The sequence below is a fragment of the Sorex araneus genome, chromosome 4, assembly GCF_027595985.1.
Source record: "Sorex araneus isolate mSorAra2 chromosome 4, mSorAra2.pri, whole genome shotgun sequence".
NCBI classification, from domain to species: domain Eukaryota; kingdom Metazoa; phylum Chordata; class Mammalia; order Eulipotyphla; family Soricidae; genus Sorex; species Sorex araneus.
Window position 1 is genome coordinate 201,400,614 of NC_073305.1, and position 20,626 is coordinate 201,421,239.

Here is a 20,626-nt window from a genome sequence, read left to right on the forward strand (position 1 = left end):
CCATTAGGTATAAATCCAGGTTCCTTTTTGTGTTTCATTAGTGAGGCTTTAACTTCTAAAAAATGGCTTGATGCATTTTTCTTCCTGTTGCTTACTTGCAAAGAGAACTTTGAATTATATATGACCCCTGCATTTAAAAGTATATTTGGGGGCCGGAGTGATAGCACTGCGGGTAGGACATTTGCCTTGCACGCGGCCGACCCGGGTTCGAATCCCAGCATCCCACATGGTCCCCTGAGCACCACCAGGAGTGATTCCTGAGTGCAGAGCCAGGTGTGACCCAAAAAGCAAAAAAAAAAAAAAAAAAAAAAAACAAGCTCCTTAGCTGCTATACTACAACTTGGCCTCCCTAATGATTTTTGGAAGTGTTAACAGGAGACACAGAGTTAAAAAGGTCTGTTAAAGTTAAAAGGTTTCACGCTTTCTGCAGAGAGCAGCATAATCAGGCCCAAATGACCCGTACTCCAAATTTCCCTTCCTCTGCTGGGTGTGACCCCAGAGCCTTCTGTACCACACGCAGGCGGGGGTGACCTGCCAGTTCCCATTGCTACACATCCTGAACACCGCCACATCCTGTGTCCTTGCATGAAGCGAGAATTGGTGGCCTGACAATGGCCAGCAGGATGCTCAGGCCCTCTATGCTCCACTTGGGACCCCCTCAGCCCCACCCTAAAAATGAAGAGACTATGTGAAACACGTCTAGCCGGCAGCACGCAGCCACCACACCTGGCGGTTTTTTACCAGGGGGGTTTGTGGTTCAAGAAGAGCGTCTGGGGGGCCAGAGCGGTAGCACTGCGGGTAGGGCGTTTGCCTTGCACGCGGCCGACCCGGGTTCGATCCCCGGCATCCCATATGGTCCCCCAAGTACTGCCAGGAGCAATTCCTGAGTGCGAAGCCAGGAGTAACCCCTGAGCATCGCTGGGTGTGACCCAAAAAGCAAAAAAAAAAAAAAAAGAGGGTCTGATGCTGCTCACGCCCTACATGCTGGGATTACTGGTGCCACCCCAGGAGAGTAGGGAGGGGTGGGGAGATTACAGGACTGAGTGGTGCCAGCCATCCAACCCCCCCACTTGTAAGCCATGTACCCTCAGCCCTGCCCTATGTCTCCTTATTCTTGGTCCTCCCAGCAAGCATCTCTGCTTTTTGAGGCTGCTCGAAAGTGTGGGCTGGAACCTGGCGCCTGGACACTGAGTTAATCTCTAGCCTTTTAGGCCAGAGGCAGAACTTCTCGGCATTTATGTTCCTGCTCATTTCACTCATTATCTCACAGCATATAGAAGCCGGATTCCTGGGACTGGAGCGATAGCACAGTGGGTAGGGCATTTGCCTTGCATGCAGCGGACCCAGGTTTGATTCCCGGCATCCCATATGGTCCCCCAGCACCACCAGGAGTAATTCCTGAGTGAAGAGCCAGGAGTAACCCATCCAGCTGCTGCTGCTGCTTCTCCTTCTTCTCCTCCTTCTTCTCCTTCTTCTTCTTCTTCCTCCTCCTCCTCCTTCTTCTTCTTCCTTCTTCCTTCTTCTTTCTTCTTCTTTCATCACACCTGGCGATGCACAGGGGTTACTCCTGGCTCTGCACTCAGGAATTACCCCTGGCGGAGCTCAGAGGACCATTGGGATGCTGGGAATTGAACCTGGGTCGGCCGCATGCAAGGCAAATGCCCTACCCACTGTGCTATTGCTCCAGCCCCGGATTTCTCCCAACAGGACTACCAACTCTTTTAGTGGCGTGTAGGAAGGATATTGAGCTATTGCCTTAAACTTCCCTGTTTCTTCACTGGTGTTCTGAAAATGTCTCTGGGAGCTTAGTGTGTCAGTCATATGAAACCTCTGACCATACACTTTCCGACAAGCTTTACCTCCCCTATAACAGTAATAATATGGCTGACATCCTATTTTCCAGTGTTTACTGTATAATGAGCTTATTGTATAATAAGGGACTCTGATTTATTAGTTCTTCATTATTCTCCTTCCATCAGCCCCAGATAAATGCTACAACCCTTGGCAGGGACATGAGTCTCAATCAGGTAATATCATTGCTTTTTAATGAACCCTTCTTTCTGGAGTAATATTACATGTGAAATTCTTTATACTGTATTAACAGTACCAGAATAAAAGGCACAAAGGCACTGAGAAGGTTGTGCTCAGAAATGAGGCAGATGCATTAGCGTTCCATAGCCTGCTAGTTAACATTCTTTGGTTTATCATATTTACCCTTCTGAAATCACGGCAGAATAGCAGTGAGCTGTGGCATCTGCAGGCATTTTCAAAGTGTTGCCATGGTTGTTTAATGCCTAGCCTGACTGCTGGAATTTAACACAGTGACAACTTTCTCAGAGGGGGCATGAAAAAAAAAGTGATATTTTACAACCTGAGAAGTTAAGCGCTGAGATAGTTAGGGCCCAGCTCTCATTAGCTGAATGGTAGATTTTTCTAATTAGTTCTTTCTAGTGCAATTAGCACAAAAAGAGTCTAATCAGCTCATGTGAAACCAATCTAACGCTTCGAAAAGAATGCCCTGGGCTTCCCTTTCTGATTGGGTTTTAGGATTGTCAGTGTGCCTACTGAAAGAACAGAATCTGTTAGAGATAATCTCTATAAAACATATCTGGAGAGATGGTGTCACAAGTGGGTAAATTGTTGACTTGGGATGCACACAGATATAGCTGGAGGAAGTGATCAGAAATACTCATCACCTAACAGTTATCAGTGTTTGGGTTCAACTAAAGAATTTGTTTCCCTTGGTTCCTTTTGTTTTGAGATGGGAGATTTGGGCCTGAGAACAGCCTGAGCACCCCTCCTGAGGGCATGACACGTACTGCACATCAGAATCAAAATGCGCTTGGAAGACTGGCAGGACTCCGGGGCTCTTTCTCAGCCTTCCCAGTGTCCACTCCCTCTCAGTTTGGGCTCATCTGTGCATTCAGTGCGTTGTCTCTTCTGTCTTGGAATAGTTCATGGGCGGTCAAAATGGTTCAGACATTCGCTGAACTGCTTCAGATGTCTAGTGCCCTCCATGTCTCTCCATATCTTAAGTGAGCCAACTCTGATTATAGTTATCATGTTTGTTTTGAATGAGACAAAAATTGTAAAGACAGCGTTAAGTCCTGTAGCACATGAAGCTTAAAACCTTTTAACAAAGACATTCAGCATTCCAACACCAAAATGTGGTTATTGGGGTGGGGGTGGGGAGGACAGATTTGAGCAGGCTTATTGGAAAATAAGAGCCACATGCATCAAAAGCTATCAGACTATCGGAACTTCTGTTGGGTCACCTCCCTTCACCCCGCCAGTCCCCCTCAGTTCTACGGGCAGGGAATATCTCCCATGGAATATCCAAGAACTGTTAGGTCCTGTTGTTTTCCAATTTTTTTCTGTGTGGGGTATCTAACTTCCTGGCATCTGTGAAATGGGAATTCTGTTTTTTAATGTTCATATCCTTTGGGGGAAAGCCAATTGCTTCAAAGAATATAGATGATAAAATGTGGACTATATTCACATTTATCACGAGGCAGAGTAGAAAACAGGCTTTCTTGCTTAATCATTGTGGAGGTTTCCATTATCCACCCAGTAGAACATCTTATACTGATGAAAATGATTTGCACATGGGGCCGGAGAGATAGTACATGGGAACTCGCTTTGTACTCTGCCGACCTGGATTTGATCCGTGGTACCCCATATCACCCCCTGAGCCCTGCCAGGAGTCATTTCTGACCAAAGAACCAAAAGTAAACCCTGTATACCAAATAGATCACTGTATCACTGTCATCCCGTTGCACATCAATTTGCTTGAGCGAGCACCAGTAATGTCTCCATTGTGAGACTTGTTGTTACTGTTTTTGGCATCTCGAATACGCCAAGGGTAGGGCAGGATACTCTTGGTAGCTTGCTGGGCTCTCCGAGAGGGACAGAGGAATTGAACCTGGGTCAGCCACGTGCAAGGCCAACACCCTACCCGCTGTGCTATGGCTCCAAATGGATGTGGATATGGCCACAAAACCTAATCAAAATAAAACAAAAAAGTTATGTATCTGTATCATCCAGTATAAAAGCCAGTATGTATGCAGTTCTTAAGCACTTGAAATTTTAATTAGTTTCAATTTGAAAATCTCATGAGGCTAATATCTACCATGTTGACATACAGTGGCGGATGCCTACCACAGTGGATAGGCCAAGTCTTCACTCTTCTGTCTCATGACCTCTCTAGTCTGCTTACACATAGTTGCAGGTTTACCCCGAAAAAAGCAGGTGTCCTCTGCTCCTTCTGTGCTTTCTCCTCAGCCTGGTCTTAGCCAAGTCAGGATTTTCTCAGTGCTTTTAGTCAGTCAACAGGGCATTCTCTTGACTGTGTTATTTGTAGACCATTCTCTTTTCCACCAAGCTGTTCTAAAGGACCTTATAGCTTTTCAAATAGCCAAACTGCTGGTTTGTTTCTAAGAGAAATCAGTCAATTCAGGCCTGTCTATAGAATCTTCCAAGGTACAAAAATGGGGCAGTCTTTGATACTTCAACAGGAGTAAGTTGATGCAAATGACTTTTACATTTCTATGATGTCTTTTTTGGTTTTTGTATTTTTTTTGCTTTTTGAGTCACACCTGGCGATGCTCAGGGGTTATTCCTGGCTCTGAACTCAGGAATCACTCCTGGCGGTGCTCAGAGGACCATATGGGATGCTGGAAATCGAACCCGGGTCAGCCGCGTGCAAGGCAAACACCCTACCCTCTGCACTATCACTCCAGCCCCAATGATGTCTTAATTATGATTAGCTTAAGTAATTTTTATAAATGATGTTGAACAAATGGGGCTAATTTTATTCGTCGTAGCCAGTTGCAGTAGCATGGAACTGACTGTTCAGTTTACACCAGTAAAGTTAGTTATCAGGACAGAAAGACTTCTAGCATCTGTGTGCTTCCTTCTCCCAGAGTGCTTCCTTCTCCCAGGGTTGGAAATCTCATCTTGCTGCTTTAGACTCTGAAATTGAATCTGTTTAAAGGAGAAAGGGAAGAACAATAAAACTTGTGGATTCAACAGAATTCATTTATACAACAAATACGTATCAAAAGGCTAGCTCTGTGTTAGGAATCTAGATCATCTCTGGGGATGCCCAGATGGAAAGGCAGCGGCTATCTGCACTGGATTTTCACCTCAAAGAACTAACACTTAGCCCACTTAGAAATACTACGGTGTGGTGAATGTTATAGAAATACATACAGGATGGGTGGTAAAACCGAGAGGAAGCACAAGCAAGTGATCATTTCAGGGAAGGCTTCTAGGGTGGAATCACTTGGGAAATTGTGTGTGTGTGTGTGTGTGTGTGTGTGTGTGTGTGTGTGCAGGTGTCTGTGTGGATATAATGGATTTTTTTTTTTGCTTTTTTTTTTGGGTCACACCCGGCGATGCACAGGGGTTACTCCTGGCTCTGCACTCAGGAATTACCCCTGGCCGTGCTCAGGGGACCATATGGGATGCTGGGATTTGAACCCGGGTCGGCCGCGTGCAAGGCAAACGCCCTACCCGCTGTGCTATCTCTCCAGCCCCTGGATTTTTTTTTTTTTAAATAAAAACACTTGGCCAGGGATAAGGCAGAGGTGGAACTTTGATGAGGCCTGCATGCACTCGTGACTTTGGGAAGCTGCAGTGAGGACGGAAACACTGGTCATCGGTGTATCATTTGTGAGTGTGCTGAGGGGTGAGTGTGGAAAGCTAGCCGCCGTCTGCTCCTACCTGGGAGTGTGTGGCCTGGAGCATGTTTCAGAAATCAGGCCAGACTTGAGAAGAGACAAGAGAGCCTCCAAGAAGGCAACTTGGCTTAAGTTGTCCTGACTGTTCGGCCCTGAGAACGGACTCGGGCTCCTTCAGTTCTGGGCCTCCGGCGCCTCGCGTGCTTTGCAGGCCCCGGCCTGAAACAGGACTCTGAAATGAGTGTAATGAATGGACCAGAAAGGGGTGTGGATAAGCATCTGAGCCCGAGCAGCACGATAGACATGGCAGAGCAGAAACTAACGAAATGCATTTCCAAGAAGCCAAGAGATCTGTGGACAGAAGACATAGGAAGCATGTGAGAGAGGAACCCAGTTGTGTCGTGACTCCTGGGGCGTTTTCATCGTGGCTGACGCCGGGTATTCCTGACTTCTCCTAAGGCTCGGCTCTTGCCCTGCCCTGTGGACAAAGCCCATGCGCTTGACTAGATGTTAAGAGCAGGAGGTTTTTTGTTTTGGATGCCTTGACTTTAGAGAGCTCTTGCTGTCATGAGTGATGTTAACACATTCCAAGAATTCAGTCTTCTTGGCTCTCTAAATGCAGTGACCTTATTTTAAAAGATGATCAACATGACTCAGAACCTTTGGAGGATTAGGAGACATTTTAGCAAGTTTATCAAGAATAAGCAAAGATGACATTTGGCTAACAGCTCCCTCCCCCTCTCGCCCCCCCCTAAAAAAAAAACCCTACTTGTTTTTGAAACAAGGCATTTCCATTTGACAGGTTTAGAATTACCAGTACTATTCCAAACTCTCTCCTTTCTGTAAACTCCGGGATGTTTTCAGGAGGGACTCCTTTCTCGAAAGGCAACAAAGAATATGGCTAATTGGGAAAACATGCAAGAAAAGACATCTTGGCTCTCCGGGCCGCCTGTTATCCTCTTCCCACATATGCTATTACTCATCACAGATAAGTAGGCAGGTGGCTGTTTGCAAAGCAGGGTCTAATGTGTCTTTGACTCAGAGAAGTTTGGAAACAAAGCCCTCTGTACAGTAAGCCTCTCTCCGTCTTCTGCTTCTCTATGGAGGGGTGGGAGGGTGTGCCATTCCCGTTACCTTCACCAGCGTGTGTTGGCATCACAGTCACCTCTCACCACGGGAGGCGTGTTTGACGGTGATGAGTTCAACTTCCGTCTGGGAAAATCTCCCCTCGAGCTTTCCCCCCTAAATGGCTGTGACCCGGCTTGGTGACACTTGCCTCATCTGCCGCCTCCTTCACCAGAACTGCATGAAGTACATGCTGTGCTTCTCAGCCTCGGAGTCTGATTTCTTCCCAACAGTGCGTGCAGAGACGCTGCTCCTCATTTGGCATCCAGGTTCTCTCTCTCTCTCTCTTCTGTGTCCGGGGGTCCTGTCAGGAGTCAGAAGCAGCTTCAGTTTCTGCTCTCCTCCACCCCCTGGACCAGACCTTTCCCTCTGAGAGGTATCGACTGTGTTTCTCTGGAGAATCCTAAAGCATGAGTACGGCCCGGTGGCTCTGCGAGATGCATGCCAAAGCAAACCCGCACCTCCCCTTCCTGCCCGTTCATTGCATAAGCGACTGCTGGGCTGTTCTTGCCAGGAAGGTTCTTGCACGCATCACCATCCTCTTGCCCCTGGGGATCCTCCCCCGACCCTGGGACAGGACAGGACATTCTGACTCGAGGAATGTCCCCCTTACACCGCTCTCTTCTCTGCTGCCTCCTGACACTTTTTTCTCTGTCCCTTCAAGTGGAAGTTCTAGAGGCTCCTCAAAACAGACAGTTCTTCCGCATTCAAAACCACCTGTTCAGAGAGAAGGAAAATTAAGCCGGCTGGAAAATTCTAGAGACAGGCCTCTGCGCCCTTTGTAGCCTCAGTCATCTCTAGTGCTCTAGGATGGTAACTGGCTCCTTCTACAAGAAACTGAGGCCCCAGGCTTACAGCCCACTTGATAAATCCACTTGCTGGCTGTGATTGGTCAAACAGGGTTACAAATTCAGATCTGTCCAGTGGATTTCCTCATTTAAATGAAACCACTGAAAGGATCATTTGATACACGTGTCTGCAGATCTTTGGGTCTTCGTGAGATAAACCCTGGTCTGTTGTGGCTCCTACTACCCCGCCTACCCCGCCACCAGTTTCCCATAATCCAGTGCTTTGAGGGCAATTGCTCCATAAGCACTCCAGCCATGTTCAGTCAATTTCATCCTGAGACTTGGCAAACCCTTTTCTAGGATCAGGACTCGTATCCTGTATCTGTCAGGATGGCCAAAGCAACAGAGCAAAGAAAATGAAACTGGTTCGGGGGCTGGAGTGATAGCACAGCGGGTAGGGCGTTTGCCTTGCACGCGGCCGACCCGGGTTCGATTCCCAGCATCCCATATGGTCCCCTGAGCACCGCCAGGGGTAATTCCTGAGTGCAGAGCCAGGAGTGACCCTTGTGCATCGCCAGGTGTGACCCAAAAAGCAAAAAAAAAAAAAAAAAAAAAAAAAAAAAGAAAATGAAACTGGTTCTTGACTTGTCACAAAAAATATCTGAGTTTCTTTTTTTTTTTTTTTTGCTTTTTGGGTCACACCCAGCAATGCTCAGGGGTTACTCCTGGCTTTGCACTCAGGAATTACTCCTGGCAGTGCTTGGGGGACCATATGGGATGTCGGGGATCGAACCCGGGTCGGCCACGTGCAAGGCAAACGCCCTACCCGCTGTGCTATCGCTCCGGCCCCTATCTGAGTTTCTAAGGGTCAGAAACCGTTCTAAACATTTTAGACTCGGCTTATGGAATTTCTTCCAACCCCCAGAGCACACTACACCAGCCCTCTCTGTTCCAAGGGAGCTAACAGAGGCTCAGAGAGGCTGAGGAACGTGCCCCAGCGGATCCAGGATGGACCCAGGCGCTGTGACTCAGCTGCAGACGCCCTCTGGCTCCAATTCCAGGGAGGTGTCATGGGGGACAGACAGCAGCCTGTGGGCACAGCAAGACAGACCATAATCAGCACTTGAATAATAGAATTTTCATGAGTGATTAAAGTAAAAGCCAGGATTTAGAGATTGAGAGTTGATTGTTAAAGGATAAATGATATTTGGAAGGCCTTGCTGGATTTGATTAAAGTGAAATTCAAAAACCATCACAAAGATGATTATTCACCAGAGGTACTTTAAGGACTTTTTTTTTTCCTCTTTTTTCTTTCCCCCCTTTTTTTTTCTTTGTGGCTTAAGTCATTGCCACTCCAGTGCTTAAAATCTCTGTGATCCAAACCAGAATGTAATTGATCCTCAGAAAATCAGAGGTTCGTGCCTTCTTTGGCAAACTGCTTCTGAGCTTGGTTATACTGTAACATAATCACCCTTTGAAGACTAAGACCTTGTTTTATGGTTTTTTTTTTTTAATTTAGCCTTCCTTTCTTGCCTACTATCTTGCCTAAGCCATAATAGATACTTTCAGATAGACAGAAATTATTTTGTACTGAAATAAAGGAGGAGCTTTGAATTTTTTTTAAAAAGTTGATTTCTGAATAAAGTATTTTAGGAAAATGGCTTACACACAGTAATCTCATTTGTTCTCTTAAGAGTCAAAAAAAATGAGGTTGGTTTTTTTCAGCTCAGGGTTAGCATAAGATGCTACAGCAAAAGGCAGTAGGAAATAGAAAAGTTGAGTGGGCTGTTTCCCAAAGCCAGACTGGGTGGGCCAGGTAGAAGAAAACTGGGTGGAGATAACTGGTAAACTGATTTCATTGGCCTAAATCACTGTATCACTGTATCATTGTCATCCCATTGCTCTTCGGTTTGCTCGAGTGGGCACCAGTAACGTCTCCATTGTGAGACTTGTCGTTACTGTTTTTGACATATCAAATACATCACGGGTAACTTGCCAGGCTCTGCCATGCGGGCAGGATACACTCAGTAGCTTGCCAGGCTCTCCAAGAGGGACGGAGGAATCGAACCTGGGTTGGCCACATGCAAGGTAAATGCCCTACCCACTGTGCTATCGCTCAGCCCATTGGCCTAAATAAGACCAATTATTTTTTAATAGCTAACATTGGTGATCTGCTGTGCACAAGACATGATTCGAAGTTCTTAATCCTTGTAACATTCTGTGACCAAAATACTATCATTCCCACCATTTGTCAGTCTGCCTGTAGAGGGCGCTCTCCTCTGAACTGTGCTGACTGCTTTGTCGTGGTTGTCTGGTTTCTTTTGTGGCTCGCGTGTCCTCCCTCCAGGAGCACCAGCCAAGACTTGCCTTGACCACATGCCCCACCTCTTTGGCCTCTCAATCCAGCCACGTCATTGTCTGAACTTTTGGCTGTCTGAGTACCGTCCTCATGTCTGACCTGTAAACTCCTTCCTCCTGAGAGTCTATTTCATTCACTCATGCTCATCCCTTTTTTTTTTCATTTGTTTGTTTAAATGAAATGTCTGTGTTGAGGGGTGGGGGTTTGGTTTTTGTTTCTTTAGCGACCTCTAAATCAGCACATGGGCCAATAGGATCTTCATTGGTGCTTTTTGGCCCAAGAATTGAACCGGCAACAATAGGAGGCATCAGAAATCTCATTAGTGTTCATTAAGCATAGGTTGTTATGCCTGTTTTATTTGAGGCCTGAGCATGAGGACATCAATAGGATGAGGACTACCTGTGCCTTCTCAGAACTTGTAGCAAGGCAAAGAAACCAATAGCATAACCACAAAGCTAATTGGAGATATATATATCTCTCTATATATGTAGATATATATACATATATATATATTTTTTAAAAGCCAAGAAGAAGAGACTGAGTTGGAAAATATACTGGAGATGAAAAACAATCAATTTCTTTTAGATGGGGTAGGCAGCAGGCATAGAAAATTCATTAAGGAAGTAACATTCAAGTAGAAGTTTAGAGAAAAACTTTAGTGACATTGAAAAGGCTGGATAGTTGGGTCAGGGAGAGACATTCTATTCAAGGAAAACAGCATATGCAAAGGTCCTGAGGTTAGCAAGAAGTTGATTTAATCTGCTTAATACTGAAATGCAAAGAAATAATAATTGGGTAAATAGTTAACTCTTTCACATTACTGCCAAAGTTTTGCCCCTTAATCTCCAGTTTTTTCTTTTTTGTTAATGATTCTAAATTCACTTCCCAAGCAACAACCAATATTCAAAGGGTTTGAATATTCTTGTTGATTGGAAACAGAAAATTAGAGGGAGTTTCCTTGAGCTGTCTCGACTGTGGACACCAGTCACTTAGTTTGCTATACCTAAGAGCTAGCCTCCATGAGAGAGCTACGTCAAACTCTTGAATTTATTCTACTTTTTCTTTAACTAAGCATGAAAAATCAAAACTAGTAAGAGTGATGATTTATAAAAAATGATCAAACATTCCCCCCCCCCCAGTAAAATCTTCGTAACAGTAACAGTGTGATACTGCCTTACCCTCAGCATGGTGTTTCCATACTCCAGACGAGAGGGCTAGCAAAAGCCCACAGGAGAGGCACATTCAAAACCTCTGGTGAGCAACACCGGCTCTTTGGAGTCCTGGGGCGATGGGGTGAGAGGATCAAATTCCAGAATAATCCACACTCGGAGAATGGTTCCTTGGATTCTCCCTTTTCCCCCGCACCATGCTCCAGTTGAGATTCCTTGAAAGCTCCATCGCCCCGTCTTTCATCAAAGCTCTGTAAATTATTTAAGAGAAGAAGCACAGTCTTCTTCCCTTCAGACTCCCCCAGCACCCCCCCCACCTCCACCCATCACACGAATCTTTTCTCTGAGCACACACACATGGCCCAGACTCAGTGTCAGGGGAGATGTAATGCCAGCATCTGGTGTTAATATCTATTGTTGACATTTTGGGAATGAGAACATGAGCTATTAGAGAAGATGTTTGCTTGTACCTAATTAATGTCCCGTTGTATCCCCTCTTGTTGTCATCTCTGCCTCACCATCCTGCTTTGGCATTTTCTTTGACTGGCTAACTTTAAAAGTTAATTATTTCTCTGTTGAATGTTAAATGCCACCATTTTTTAAATGCTGTTCTTCACGGTGAGTGATTAGTTATCAAAAAATCAAAATGATCCGCGCAATTACCAACACTTAAACAAAACCAGCGTTCTCGCTGATCCTCCTTCTGAAGTTGACAGGGAGTGCGGATACCTGCACCCTGGGCCTCCAGCAGATATTAGATTCTGACTCCCGCATTCTTCTCCTCACTCGCTTGCCTAGTGGGGAGCACAAGAGTCTGGGATGGCCTCCGATAGAAGGATGGCAGATGGGGCCAAGACCTCCAAGCTCAGCTTGTTACGCTTTAATCTTAAATCACCGTTTAACAAACTCACTAGGATAAGGTGCCTTGCACACTGCTGACCCTGGTTCTATCCCAGCAGGGCGTTTGGTTTCCTGAGGCCTGCCTGAAGTAGTCTCTGAGTGCAGAACCAAGGAAGGAGCTCTGAGCACTGCCGGGTGCGGCCCAAACAAAAAAGAAAACAGAAAAACTCACTTGGCAACTCCGGCAAATAGATACCGGAATCTCAGAATGATTCCCTGGAAGAATTTCCAAGCGTATTCGATATGCCAAAAAACAGTAACAACAAGTCTCACAATGGAGACATTACTGGTGCCTGTTCGAGCAAATCAATGAACAACAGGATGACAGTGCTACGTTGGTGGGAAAGTGTGACTGACTCCTATAAAAAAAGTGGGGCTAGAGCAATAATAGAGCGAGTAGGTCGCTTGCACACAGCTGACCCAGGGTACAATATTCAGCATCCCTGAGCACACTAGGAGTGCTTCCTGAGCACAGACAGGCGTTACCCTTGAACATCGCCAGGTGCGGCCCAAACCACCGTCCCACACAAAGAAAACAAAGTAGGTGAAGACTATAGCCAATAGTTACTGAGTGTTAGTAACCCTAGCTACCAGGACTGATAATGGGTTTTCACAAGTTTATCCACAGCACTGTGATGTAAATATTACTGTTCCCAACTTCAGACAGAGCAGTCTGAGGCCTGTTAGCGCTGAGCGCGGAGTCTGTGCACAGGTGACAAAGTCTCCCGCGCGTTGACACGGAGCCCTTCACCGTGTTCAGAACAGGCTGAGATACGGAGCAGGGTAAGATAGACCCTCAATTCCTGCGGGGGTGAAAATACCGTCCAAGAGCTCATTAATCATGGCTGCCTATCAGTTCCTTGTCGCAATATTTTGGAAACACTGCATTACCCAGATTAAAGTATTTCACCTGTTTCTTCTCACTTCTCTCCCACTGCCAGATCACTCTCAGTGCCTTAGGCCCTCTGCATCTCCATCCGCTGAGAGAGCTGGGGGGACAGGTGTCTAGGCAGAGAGGCGGTGTTTCTTCTCTGGCCAAAATTTGGGGTCCTAAGTTACCAAGGGGGTGTGCCCCCGCCCCCGACCTTTCCTCTCTTGCCCGTCCTCCTGGGTCCAGAAAGCGGCACATAGCACGCATTCTTCAACCCGCCGCTCAGGCAGAAGCACATCTGTTCGTGCTTATCAAGGAGGGAAAGATGAAACGCTGACATGTTCTGCATTAACGAGATCAAAAGGAGGGCTAATGACAGAAATGCGTCTGCTGCTAAAACGTCCTGTGAGGATCATCTGGGCCGACTCTGTTCTCCTTGAGGCGACCCTGTAAATGTCTTCCAGAGGCTGCCTCCCAGCCTCTTCTCCAGGCCCTTCTTTGCCTGCCCGTCTTTTGGGCTCTCTCTCTCTCTCTCTCTCTCTCTCTCTCTCTCTCTCTCTCTCTCTCTCTCTCTCTCCCTCTCTCCCTCTCTCCCCTTCCATCTCTCTCTTTCTCTCTCTCCCTCTCCCTCTCTCTTCCCCTTTCGTCTCTCTCTCTCCCCCTCTCCCTCTCCCTCTCTCCCCCTTCCATCTCTCTTTCTCTCTCTCTCTCCCTCTCCCTCCTGTCCCCCTTCCATCTCTCTCTCCTCCTCTCCCTCTCTCCCCCTTCCATCTCTCCATCTCTCTTTCTCTCTCTCTCCCTCTCTGTCCCCCTTCCATCTCTCTCTTCCTCTCTCTTTCTCTTTCTCTCTCTCCCTCTCCCCCTCTCCCTCTCTCTCCCTCTTCCATCTCTTTTTCTCTCTCCCTCCCTCCCCCCCCTCTCTCTCTCCTCCTCCTCCTCCCTCCTTCCCCCCTCCCTCTCTCTCAGTGTCTGTGCTGCTGAGGCGGCCCTGTTAAGCGGTTCTGACACGAGGCAGCTCTTTTTTTCCTCGCCTGTTCTCACAGAGCGTCTAATACTGTTACCCTCCACTGGGGAGCTTTGAGAAGCTTTATGGCTCTAGCAGGCAAGGGGGAACCAATCGCAGGCACTAGCAGCTGATATATGACACTAATATAGGGTTCACTTTTATTCTCAACCTAAAAAAAGATAGATTGTTCCAAGTTTAGACAGGCTGTAAAATCCTGTGCTTCTGGAACCCTGCTGCCTTCCCCCGGGACCACTCTAATTGCTTTACATCTGTACAAAGGTTCCTTGTAATCGGGCCTTCTGCCTTCATTTGTCTTCTTTTCAGCCTCTTAGTAAAGACCTTAATTGGTCTTAGTGGGGCTTTTTTCAGTTAGTGCAACTGTACCTTTAGGGCTGAACAAGTACCAGACACTACCTGCGGGGAAAGTGGGGAGATGGCAGAGACATCAATACTTCTTTACCTTTAACCGTTTAATTAATGTGCTCCGAACAAGGAGCGGTTTGGAGAAATTTCTGCTCCTCTGGGACCGGGCTCCTGATCAGACGGAAGTAAGATTAGGAAGAATTTTCTAGATTTCTCCCACCCTCCCCACCCCCCCTCAGTCTCGGGGTGCACTCATTAGCTTCATAATTGTCTCCCGGTAAACTGCTGTATCAGGTTTCAGCCCATCCTCTTTGGAAGATCAAGTTGCCTCCTGTCCATAGACTGAAATACTGGAGGGGGGGGCAGTGCAAATGCAGGGAAGTAGCCTCTAATTTCTGTTTCTTAGCTACTAATTATTTAATAATAGATTTTATTGCCTATTAAAATGTGGTATAACTTGCTTGTCAGCAAAACTCGATGGGACCTAATCATTTGAGGAGAAGGATAATTGGCACGTGTACAGATGGCTTTTACTGCAGCGCGGCTTTGTTAGTGCAAATAGAGTTCCTTGCCAGATTTCTTGGTTCTGTTTGTGGGCTGGTCAGTGTTGTGAGGGGTTACTGTATTACAGCCCAGGCGGTTAAATGTGGTATTATTGCAGATGCAGTATGTACTCAGTTATAGATCATAAAGGCTTCTGCTGTGTAGGTAGTTTTTCCCTTCTTCTCCCCCCGCCGCTCCAACCCTGCTTTTAAAGGACCCTCGTGGGTTTTGTACCACACTGAAAATTACCTTATGTGCTGGAAAATGCATCAGTGGAGACTTTGTTTAAACAAAGGGCGTTTTTATGATGGATAGAAGAGGCCAAAACTTCTGGATTTCCATCTAGTAAAAATTTGTGTAGGAAAATTGGACCAGTCCCAGTTCCTTAGTAGAATTTCACGAAGGTTTTCCTGTTGCTTTAAAAAAAATAATAATAAAATGACCCCTGAAAGGAATGTTGTATAAATTCCAGAAAATTGCTCACAGTGTTTCCTAGTGCACATTGAAAAAAAAATGAAGGGGGTACGTGGGCCCAGTGGGGTGAGGGCACAGTTTGGGAGCAGGACTCACTCACTAGAGAGAAGAGAGGGGCGACCCAAGTATTTGGGTTCCAAATGGGAAATGCCGGCAAGAATGCATAGCAGGAGGCAGACGTGGCAGGTTCTTGGATAAGGAGCACTTTGTAGGAGCAGTAAAGTGGGGGGAAGAGTGTGTGCAAAATCAGATTGGATCACACTCCCAAGCTTTGGGTCCCAGAATTCTCTCTCTCCCCAGCCTTCACTAAGCTCTCTTCTTACCCTCTGCTTGGCTAGACCCTGAATGCTCTGAAACCACCTTCCTTATTTGAAAGTCTGACCTGTATTCTGACCCAAGAAGATCATTCAAAACCTGCGGTGATGGGGTTGGAGCGACAGCACAGGCAGGTAGGGTGTTTGCCTTGCACGAGGCCGACCCAGGTTCAATTCTCAGCATCCCATAGGGTCCCCTGAGCACCACCAGGAGTAATTCCTGAGTGCAGAGCCAGGACAACCCCTGTGCATCGCCAGGTGTGACCCAAAAAGCAAAGCAAAACAAAACAAAACCTGCAGTGATGTCTAACTTTGTATGAATTTGATGGTCGTTAGATTTAGGGTAGCACCCAAAACCTTACTTTCTTCCACTTAGGAATTACTCCTACAGGGGCTGGGGCGACCAGTGGGAAACCAGGAATCAAATCCAGGCTGGTTGCAGGCAGAACAAGTGCCCTACACACTGTAATATTTCTCTGGCCCCTGACTTTGTATAAGGGGGGTTGGTTTTTGGTTTTTGGTTTTGTTTTGTTTTGCTTTGTTGGGTCACACCTAGCGATGCTCAGGGCTTACTCCTAGCTTTGCATTCAGGAGTTACTCCTGGCAGTGCTCAGGGGACCATATGGGATGCTGGGAATCGAACCAGGGTCAGCTGCATGCAAGGCAAATGCCCTATCGGCTGTGCTATCGCTCTAGCCCCTGTATAAATTTTGTATGCAATTCATCTTTCTATTGTTCACGACTTTGTAGCGTTCTTGTGATTTTCCAAAGGAAACCACTCCTCTAACTGGAGCAGAACAATGTGCCACCTGGTATTTCCCTTTGAAGCCACATTCCCTATCCTTGGAAGACCAACGTGCTCTCAGCCCTTCCTTCTAAAGTTCCCTAACCTCAGCGAAGGCCTGTGCACTGTACCAGTGAACACCTGGCCTTTGGAAACCCTGAAAGAAAAACTCAGCTTCATACGTTAGAAAATCAGGATGAGGGTCACTGATATACATGGCTGTTTCTTAGGGTTTGAGTTTGGGAGCTTCTATAATTTAACACCTGTAATAAATGTGTTGAAAGATGGAAGAAACTCAATTCTGAAGTTTTCTGTGTTAGATGAAGGATGTGTGTTATACATTGTCATTGCATTTTCTTTAGCAAAATCTACTGCAAATCGAAGCCAAATTTAAAGGTATATTTCAAAAATGAAACATACAGCCATAGTTTTGTTGTTGATTTGGGAGGTGCAAATACTTTAGAATAACGATAGTGTGGAAACTGCAGTGACAACCTTGGTATTACAGATTCCTGTAGCCTTGATGGTTATAGCTCACATTCCATTGTTACATGCTTTGGGGGTTGTGTGTGTGTGTGTGTGTGTGTGTGTGTGTGTGTGTACACTAGACTTTCCTTGAGTAGGCTGTGTTTCCTTCCATTCCTCCTCCCTCTTTATTTCCCTTCCTTCCTTCCTTCCTTCCTTCCTTCCTTCCTTCCTTCCTTCCTTCCTTCCTTCCTTCCTTCCTTCGTTTCTTTCTTTCTTTCTTTCTTTCTTTCTTTCTTTCTTTCTTTCTTTCTTTCTTTCTTTCTTTCTGTCTTTCTTTCTCTCTTTATTTCTCCTCTGGAGCTTACTCTTCTAAAGCTTTCAGCCAAAGGATTCTGTGTTCAATTCCTAAATGGAACTGTTCTTCTCTTATTGATAGAAATATCAGAATAAGGGGAGAAGGTTTTCTACAGTATGCCACTGTCACTGTCATCCCGTTGTTCATTGGTTTGTTTGAGCAAGCACCAGTAACGTCTCTCATTGAGAGACTTATTGTTACTGTTTTTGGTATATCCAATATGCCACGGGTAGCTTGCCAGGCTCTGCCGCGCGGGCTCGATACTCTCAGTAACTTGCCGAGCTCTCCGAGAGGGATGGAGGAATCGAACTCAAGTCAGCAGCATAAAAGGCGAAAGCCCTACCGCTGTGCTATTGCTCCAGCCCATGCCACTGTATACTCATTTATTTTGAACAATGCCCAGTATGCCCAGTAGTGGTTTAAAAACTACATATGGGGCCAAGGGGATGGCACAGAAGACTCTAGTGCAAAGCATGCAGTAGCCCCGGGGTCCATCCTTATCACTGCATGGTCCTTGGAGCTCCACCAGGCATTTCCCCAAAACCAAGGCAAACAAAACCCCATTTTTGTTTTGTACCTGGTGCTTTACAGACCTCAGTCCTAGTTCTGCCCTCCAGGATCACTCCTGGCAGAGCTCAGGGGACCATATGGGGCTTGGGGGGATGGAACCCACATCCAAGGTGGGCAAGTAAAATGCCTTATCCACTGTACTATCTAGCCTAAACAAAATACTTTCTATCCTTGGGTCTCCTACCTGCAGATTTGGCACTAACATTTTCATGGAGGCCTCCTTACTCCTCTCTTTCCTACTTCTGTCTCTGTTTTAGCCCCACACAAATCCTCAAACACAAGACTTAGCCCACTGGCCATCATCCAAGCCCTGTTGTATCACAGGGCTCACCCCTCCAGCAGCCAGCAGCCCTTTACCTTCTGTGGGCCTGCAGCAGCCTCCAGTAGGGGAGAAGCAGGTCTCAGCCTGCCAAGAAAGGGCCATGGCCATCTGCGTATGTCCCAGCCTGCAGAACGTGGCTCAAAGGGAACCATATGAGACATGAATGGGCCAAAGGGGGGTCAAGGGGAAAAGGGTCTGCCAAGGAGCCCCCAGTGCTTGAGTCTCAGGGCAAGAGCTCCATTGACTGTGTAAGAACAATCTTGCCTCTGCCTGTCTGTTTTCATCCCATAATCTGCACAAGCAAATTAAAATTAAGAAATTAAATGGCTCCAAATCTTGTCACAAAGAGGTTAGGTGAATGAGTTATTTATTATGCTATCAGTATCTTTGGACACAAGATGGAAACACTTGGTTTCAGATTCAATACTAGGGGCTCAGCTGAGGCTTTGTGCAAAGGATGTTTTGTGACACATCTAAAGTATGTGGGTTTTACTGGTGTTGGTGCGGATGTGGGGAGAAAGGGACTCTTCTTCACTGCTGGTGGGAATGCCGACTTGTTCAACCCTTTTGGAAAACAATATGGACGATTCTCAAAAAATTAGAAATTGAGCTCTTATTTGACCCAGCAATACCACTCCTGGGAATATATCCCGGAGAGGCAAAAAGGTATAGTAGAAATGACATTTGTGTCTCTATGTTCATTGCAGCACTGTTTACAATAGCCACAATCTGGAAAAAACCGGAGTGCCCAAAAACAGATGACTGGTTAAAGAAACTTTGGTATATCTACACAATGGAATACTATGCAGTTGTTAGAAAACATGAAGTCATGAAATTTGCATATAAGTGGATCAACATGGAAAGTATCATGTTGAGTGAAATGAGTCAGAAAGAAAGAGACAGACATAGAAAGGTTGCACTCATATGTGGAATATAATATAGCAGAGAGGTACAATCTAGCAATGATGCAACTTCTGGCAGAAATTTCTTTGCACTTAGTTACTAAAATATTAAAATACAGAAATCCAAAACCTCGTGGCCACTATTGTAGCCACACAACCTCTATCTCTTCATTCTCAGCAATGGAAAACAAATTATCAAATGCTTCCTTTCCAGCAGGTCTGACTTGGAGGGAAAAACTCCAAACAATAATAGTGAGTTTTTTGTTGAAATATTGAATGTAATCAAAGTAAAGAGAAAGTAAAGTGAAATTTATCAGTTACAGAGGCAGGGTGGGGGGCTGGGGAGGTGGGGGGGGGTGGGGGGAGGTTTACTGTGGTTCTTGGTGGTGGAATATATGCACTGGTGAAGGGATGGGTGTTTGAGCATTGTGTAACTGAGACTTGAGCCTGAAAGCTTTGTAACTCTCCACATGGTGATTCAATAAAAAATTTAAAATTTTTTTAAAAAAATTTTTTTAAAAATAAAGTATGTGGGTTTTGCATTTAAAGTATAATCTGAGTTTTAGAATTTGAAGTATAATATACAGCTATCCAGATGCAAGGAATGACCAACCAGGAAATGCAAGGACCATGTAAGGGAAAATTGTAACCTAAGGACAAAATTAGGAATGTTTTGAATTTCAGTTCAGAAAGAAACAAAGCAGTATATTGACATAGGTTAGACAACATAAGGCAGTTTTATGCTTGCTGATATTTACAAAAACATCTTTATTCAAAGGGAGTGGAAGAGTGGATAACTGCTTTGTAATTAGTGGTGTTTGTAATAAGCAAAAGGTGACTGACAGTGCCTCTTTCCAAATTTAAATGTGCAATTAACTGGACTCAAATTCCATGGAGAAGTCAATGCAAAATTATTTCCCTGTTGTGTTAAAGTTACCGAGATTTCTAACTGTGGGAATTCTGATTTTTATAATCCTTATCATAGATGAAGGTGTTTATATGACTGTGGTGCGGGGTATTTTTTTTTGGGGGGGAAGAGGGGATTGCTTATATTTTCAGTGATCTTGATCTTTTGAAAAATAATCAGTCTTCCATCATTATCACTGATAGGCAGCAGATGGTACTGTTTCTTGGGTAAAATGATCACTTCACCCTCCAAAAGTAAAACCTTTGGGGGAAGCATTCTTGTACTGGCTTCAAAAGGGAAACAAGGCAAGGACCTTGAAATCGGTTCTTATTAGCCTGCACTTCTCATTATCTCCAGATATGGGAGTATTAGGGGAATACGGTCCAGGTTTACTTTTTCTCATCTGGGACGCAACAGTAATCTCTGCGTCTGGTCGTAGTAGAACGAATGAAGAACAAGGGAATGTGAAATTGTTCGCCTAGCACGACCTAATGTTAGCTGTCTTTGCTAGTCAACTTGCTCAAAGAAAATTGGGGAGTAAGGACAAACTTGAAAGCTTAGGTAATGGTTTTTTTTTCCACTTTCTGTTTACTTAGCTTCTCTGAGGCACTCCCAGTGAGGTAGAGAGAGATTAAACCAGGTGGGGAAATCCAGTGGAATGTTTCCTCTCCCTGGGGCTCATGTAACTTTGCCACCCAGTGGAGCTGCAGCGTTTCAGAAAACCA

At 45.6% G+C, this 20,626-nt stretch overlaps 1 protein-coding gene across 6 annotated transcripts in view; it reads left to right on the forward strand.

The window, feature by feature from the left end:
• The window catches only part of AUTS2 (activator of transcription and developmental regulator AUTS2), a 1,220,972-nt gene that overhangs the window by 749,060 nt on the left and 451,286 nt on the right, over positions 1-20,626 (forward strand). The window lies entirely within an intron of this gene.